Source organism: Micromys minutus (genome assembly GCF_963924665.1).
Source record: "Micromys minutus genome assembly, chromosome: X".
NCBI lineage: Eukaryota > Metazoa > Chordata > Mammalia > Rodentia > Muridae > Micromys > Micromys minutus.
The window spans coordinates 102,628,659-102,635,826 of record NC_137970.1 but is presented as its reverse complement, the minus strand read 5'-3'; the positions used below and the strand labels follow the sequence as shown (position 1 = coordinate 102,635,826).

Genomic DNA, 7,168 nt, shown 5'->3' with positions numbered 1-7,168 from the left:
GTAGGAACTTGAATTAAACCAGCTTTTATAGTGATAAGTAAAAAGTCAAACAAGTTAATAAATAGCCTATAAAAATGAGAGAACATATTTTTTACCCTTCCATTTGACAGAGTTTAATACTAAGATTATACAAATAACTAAAATCATTCAAAAAGAAACAGCATACAACCCAACAAATTAATACCTGAAGAAATAAATGAGAATTCCCAAAAACTGGGGTCCTACTGGGTTGCCTCATTCAGCCTTGATATGTGGATATATGCCTAGTCTTCTTGTATCTTATTACAACATGTTAGGTTGATATCCCTGGGAGGCCTATAGGGAAACAAAGGACTAGCGGATCTAGTGGAAAGGGAAAGTCTGAGGTGGAACTCACTGGGAAAAGTGTAGAGAGGGAAAACTGCAGTCAGGTTGGAATGTGTGAGAGAAGAATAAAATTTTTTAAAATTTAAGACACATTATCAATAAACTTTTGAAAATATTTAACTTCACTATATCCCAAAAAATAAATGAAAATCTTGATATTCCATTTCATTCCAGTCATAATGAAAGTCACTGAGAAAACAGAAAAGAGCAAGTACTAACAAGGACATTTATGAAATGGTGCTCTCAATAAAGCTGGTAGAAATGTAAGCCAGTTCAGCACTATGGTAATAAATATGGACTTGCCTTAAAATTGTAAACTAGGGTCCATGGCGCCGGGGACTGGGGCCCGCCGCCACCACCGCGCGCGGAGTGAGGACGCGTGTCATGGAGGAGACACCGCCCCACTGCAAGCTGGCAGCAAGCCTTACCTTGAGAAGTTGACCCTGGGCGTAACTCGCATCCTAGAGTCTGCCCCCTCTGTGTGACAGAGGTGAGCATAATAGAAAAGCTGCCTGCTGAACGTCATATGATTTCTTCATGGGAACAGAAAAACAATTGTGTAATGCCTGAGGATGTAAGAAACTTTTACTTGATGACAAATGGTTTCCACATGACCTGGAGCGTGAAGCCAGACAACCACATTATTTCACTGGGGAGCACGGTGATTAACGGCATTTCAAAACTGACTCAACTCATCCAGTCTTCCGTGTACTCACTTCCTAATGCACCAACTCTGGCTGACCTAGAGGATGATCCTGAAGAAGGCAGTGAAGACCACCAGCTAAAGAAGCTTCACTTTGATTGTCGAAGTGCGATATTTGAGCTGGATTCATGCAATGGGAATGGGAAAGTTTGCCTTGTCTACAAAAATGGGAAACCTGGATTAGCTCATGACACTGAGATATGGTTCCTGGACAGAGCATTATACTGGCATTTTCTCACAGATACCTTTACTGCTTATTACCGCCTGCTCATCACCCACCTGGGCCTGCCCCAGTGGCAATATGCCTTTACCAACTATGACATTAGCCCACAGGCCAAGCAGTGGTTCAGTATGTACAAACCCATCACCTACAACACAAGCCTGCTCACCGAGGAGCCCAACACCTTTGTGAACAAGCTGGACTCCAGCAATGTGTTCAAGAGCAAGAACAAGATTTTAATCCCAAAAAAGAAAGGGCCTGTGCAGCCTGCCAGTGGCCAGAAAGGGCCCGGGCCCTTAGCTCCTCCTACCTCTAAGCTTTCCACAGGCTCTGGAAACTTCCATCACCTCACATCAGTAATATCCAGGCACGGATGACCCTGTGGCAGCACCACCCTCAAACAGATGTTGCATTCTCCTGAATGACCGAAGTCTCAGGCCTTTACTCTCACTGTCTTTAGCCAGGAGTTGGGATGATCACACTGAATTCTCAGTAGTCCCTTACTCTGTAGGTTGTGCCAACCTCAAACCTTATCTCCAAAACCAATGAAGACTTTGAGATGTTTCTAGAGCTTTCTTATGTCTGTACCCAATCCTTAACTTCTTAGCAATAATTAGAGAGATCACCCTCCCAAATAAACCCAGTTTGACTCAAAAGAAAAAAAAATGTAAACTAGATATATTGTATGACCCAGTTCTATTATTCCTGTGAATTTACTCAGAGGATTCTGAGTCAACATATCACAGAGATATTTGCACATCAATATATATTTCATTATTATTCACCATAGTTAAGTTACAGTACCAGCTTAGGTTTCCAATAACAAAAAAATGGAAAAATACACCTACCTATAGAATCTGTCTCTTCTAGTCTAACATTATGTTGTTTGAAGAAAATGTATGTAACTGGAGATCTTTACACCAAACAAATTTTAACATAATCAGACTTATTTGTCATAGAAACCCCAGAAGTCAGCAGAATAGTACAAACTACTTTTTCTCTTTGGTGCCCCCATCAACAAACAGTACTACTTATTGCCAACGACAACACACATCATTTGGCTATAGGATATTCGAGAAATAAATCTCAAATTTACAAGGAAACTTCCTTTCTGAAGGCTAGTTTTCATGGTGCCAGATGGTGCTATGCAGGTTATAAGGGGAGAAAAGACATCAATGGTCTTACCTAGCACCAAGTACCTGCATTTTACAATACTAACAAGTTCATCCAGATGTGCCCACTGACACCATAATGGAATCACTGTGGTTGGAGAACAAATCTCTTCCCGTTTGGATTTGAAGCCTGCTCCATGGGTATAAATTCTTGTGTCTGGTAGTGTAATTCTAGTCAAAAGTCTTTAGTTCATACGTTTTGAGCCCTAGGGTAGAAAGTGATAGTGTTATTTTTCTACATGGTCATATTTTGTAACTATCATCTAAATATTTTTATCTGTGGACTGGCGCTAGTCTCAGCTTCATACAGAGAAGATTCTTTTTTATTCTTTTTGAGATCATCATATAATTATATCATTTCCCCCTTTCCTTTCCTCCCTGAAAACTCTCCCTCATACACCTCCCACCCTTCTTCAAATTCTGACCTCTTTTTCACTAATTTTTGTTACATAAATAAGCATAAATGTACACCTATATATCCCTAAATATAAGTGGTTTATTCCACATGATATTATTTTCATGTACGGTTTTAGTGATGCCTACTTGATATAGGATAGCCAACTGTAGTGCTCTTTCCTGGGGAAGACACTTTCTCCCATTCTCAGCATTTTTATTTGCCTGCACATCTTCATGTAGGGTTGAGATCTCCTGGGATTTCATGTTGGTATGTTGTTATGTTTGTGAAGCTCAAGTTTACACAATCATGTTAGTGAGACTTTATGATATCACTAGGAGACACAGCCTTAAAGTAAACTCCCCTTTCTGCTTGTTCATATAATTCTGCTGTTTTCCTTTAAAAGTTTCCTGAGCCTTAGGTAAGGGAGTGTTTTGTAGATGTATCCACTGAGACAGGGCTACACAAGTCAATGCTTTGATTAGTTGTAGTTTTTGAAATGGTCTCTGTCTTTTGTAAGATGTTTCCTTGATGAGATGTAAGAACCACACATATTCCGGGAACAGTGGAGATCCAGGAACACAGGCCTGGTGAGACTACTCTGAGAGTAGCCAGGCCGCAGAGAGTTCTGGGCCGAACACGCGAAAAGCGTGCCTCCCTGATTGGTTCAGGGGAACAGGAACTCTGCCATAGGGACTTGGTTTCCACCCGGAGGGCCCTTGCGTGTGCGTAACACATGCTCAAGACATTTGCCACAGGGAACAGCAGAGATCCAGGGATGCAGGCCTGGTGAGACTGTGCTGCAAGTAGACAGGGCGCAGAGAGGTCTGGGCCAAATATTGACAAATGGGACTTAATGAGATTGCAAAGTTTCTGTAAGGCTAAGGACACTGTAAAGAAAACAAAACGGCAGCCAACAGATTGGGAAAAGATCTTTACCAACCCAACATCTGATAGAGGCATAATATCCGAAGTATACAAAGAACACAAGAAGTTAGACACCAGACAAATCAAACAACCTATTAAATAAATAATGGGGTACAGAGCTAAACAAAGAGTTCTCAATTCAGGAATATCGAATGGCTGAGAAGCATCTAAGGAAGTGCTTCATATCCTTAGTCATCAGGGAAATGCAAATCAAAACAACCCTGAGATTCCACCTCTCATCAGTCAGATTGGCCAAGATCAAAAATTCAGATGACACCAGATGCTGGTGAAGATGCGGAGAAAGAGGAACACTTCTCCACTGTTGGTGGGGTTGTAAACTGTTACAACTACTCTGAAAATCAGTCTGGCTGTTCCTCAGAAAATTGGACATAGCACTACCCGAAGACCCAGTTATTCCACTTCTGAGCATATACCCCAGAGACACTCCAATATATAACAAAGATACATGCACCACAATATTCATTGCAGCTCTATTTATAATAGCCATAAGCTGGAAAGGGCCCAGATGTCCTTCAGTAGATGAATGGATACAAAAATTGTGGTACATTTCCACAATGTAGTACTACTCAGCTATCAGAAGCAATGACTTTATGAAATTCTTAAGAAAATGGTTACATCTACGAAATATCATCCTGAGTGAGGTAACCCAGTCACAAAAGAACAGACATAATATGCAGTCACTGATAATGGGATACTAACCCCAGAAAGCTCTGAACACCCCAGAAACAACTCACAGACTATATGAAGTTCAAGAAAAAAAAGACCAGAAAAAAAGAAGAAAATAAAAAACCATTATGCTTAATCTTTACACACCAAGAAAACTTTGACTAGTTCCAGGTTATATCTTGTTTTACATGTACTTTATGCTCATTGTAACCAGTAAGATTTTAATGCATACTATTAAACCTTTAATAAAATCAAGTACTGACAAAAATGTATTCATATACTTTTATGCAAAAATGCTACTAAGATCTGTACACTTATCTTTGTTTTTTAAAATAAAGTTGTTCAATTTTTAAAAAATTGAAAAGAAAAATAAAAGGATATCCTTGTTCCTCTGCCTTCCAAAAAACAAAAAAGGAATCACACTTATTTGTATGTATAAGGTTTGTATTTATTTAGTGAAGTGGTGGTTGTATGTTTTCTTACAAATTCCATTACTTCAATAGCCTGAGTAACTTACTACGTTTCCAATTCTAGGTATTTTCCCCTCCCGAGTGAGTCTCAAGGCTAATTAGACAGCTGTAGGTTAACAACAAATTATTCATGCCACTACTGCACACTTATGGCTATTTTTTTTTGCCATACTAGATATTGTTGTATATCATAGAGGACAAATATGGCTGTCACCATTGGTTGCTTTTTGTTGCAGTAAATATTAATAAATAATAAAAGTTTTATCTCTTACCAGCCATGAGGTCTTACTCCTCAAGCCCAATTTTATTTTGGAGTTACGTGCTCCTCTGGCGCCCAGTCTGAGCTGTCACCACTGACCAACTTGTCAATGCAATTCCCTTCCTTTGGTTGTTTTCTACTACCTGTTCTCCACCTCTGTCCTGGGGTATTTCTGTACCACAAAATCCCACACAAACAGGTCTATAGCCCGATAGCTTTTCATACAGGTTTATATGTTCAACTCTCAATCTACAAATCCTCTATACAACATGATTGCATCAAATAGACAAAAATACAAACTGACCTTCTATATGAGATATTAGACCTGTAAAACTTTTAATGCTCATAGCTTTTTAACACCAATAAATCCCACCTGGTTCTAGGTGGTCCTTGGGAAGTTCCATGTTTCCTCAGCCTCTAACTTCCATTCTCTTCTGTCCTCTGCCACTCTGACTTCTGACCTCCTAGACCTCCATGTTCTTCACCCCCTTGCTCCACCCAGTCACTGGCTTTCCTTTATTTTACTAATTAAAATGAGATGGTTCAGTTGGAGTCTTAATAGGAAGGTTCAGTTGGAGTCATGTGACTAGGCAGCCCTTCTTAGGGAAGAGGAATTAACATTAAAATACAAACAGGTTCAGGACAATCTACATCTTTTCTCCTTTAGTAGCTTGGTACCATGAAACCGATCCCTTCAGAGATTTCTTGCTCTCTGTATGACGTGCATGGTATCTTCAGTAATATAGTTTTACCTGCCACCTCTGTGAGACAACTAAGAGCAATACCAATAGACTGTATGTTTTATGAGTCTTTTCTACAGCCCAGAATTAGAACACAAAAGATCACTTTAAAGAATTTCCTCATTTTCTGGTTACAAGTACTGGGTAAATATAATCCCTGCCTGAAATATCAAGACTCAGCTCACACATTCCCAACTCCTTTTTTCACCTATCTTTATTCATTTTTATAACTGTTTAAGTGTTAGGGATATGTAGATCAGTGATATAGTCTTTTCTTAGCTGGTTTCGTTGCTATATTCTCTCTGTAAGTTCACAGAAAAGAAGAACACTTATTTAAAACAAAAAGTTCCTTTTTATAGTGAGTAGTTATCAATGCAGGCTTGTAACTAGTCAACATGTCAAGAATAAGTGACCATAAGTTCTCAGAGCTAAGTAGAGCATGCTTTTTTTCACTCCTCCCCTATCTAGATTCAGAAAGCAAGATGAAAGAGAAGGTAGAAATAATATAAGAGCCAGAAGATTTGCTGTGATATTCTCTTTTCTGGACAAAGCATGGGCATTGTTTTTTATAAACTTATAGCAACTCCATTACTTGTTCATGATAAAAGTAGACAAAATTTTATTATAAAGTATGGGAGGTATAATGAGGCCTGGTCACTGTCTCACAAGATATTTACAGTTAATAGCTGATCAGGAAAGGGTAGCTCCTACTCACCTGTAGGTTTTCTGTTCTCTAGTGGACTGCTCCAGGCCCATGTATATATGGGAAGCAGTAACGACAAAGAGTGGGTTATTTTTAAAAGGCCATAAAGTTCAGAAGGGGTATGTGGTCCTTATGAGAGTAAATGGGGTTAAATATATTTCATTTTATAAACGTATATAAATCTCATAAATTAAGATATAGTTAAACAGACATGAAGAGAGAGGAGGATGTACTAAAGGGAAGGGAATAAAAGAAAAAAAGGGGTGTATATGATAATATTTTCATTGTATAAAATTATGAAATTCTCAAATAATAAACTTGTAGAAGTTTAAAAAGGCCCAGAAAGACAGATATTATATATTTCTTTCATTTTTAGTCCCTAGATTTTTATGGAATTGTATAAAAATATGTATGTGTGTATGAACTGAAAATTTTCAAAAAGAAAGTTTACATGAAAACAGTGTCAACTAACAGGAAGGAGATGGGTTGAAAAAAGGATATTCTCATGTTACAATTTGTATTTATAT

General features: G+C 38.5%; 1 pseudogene across 1 annotated transcript; it reads left to right on the top strand.

Annotated features, from left to right (window-relative positions):
- The first annotated feature begins 747 nt into the window (after positions 1-747).
- LOC308415163 (tubulin polyglutamylase complex subunit 2-like) lies at positions 748-1,666 on the top strand (annotated as a pseudogene). Its single transcript has one exon. The product of its transcript is annotated as a tubulin polyglutamylase complex subunit 2-like (transcript).
- Positions 1,667-7,168: the final 5,502 nt, after the last annotated feature.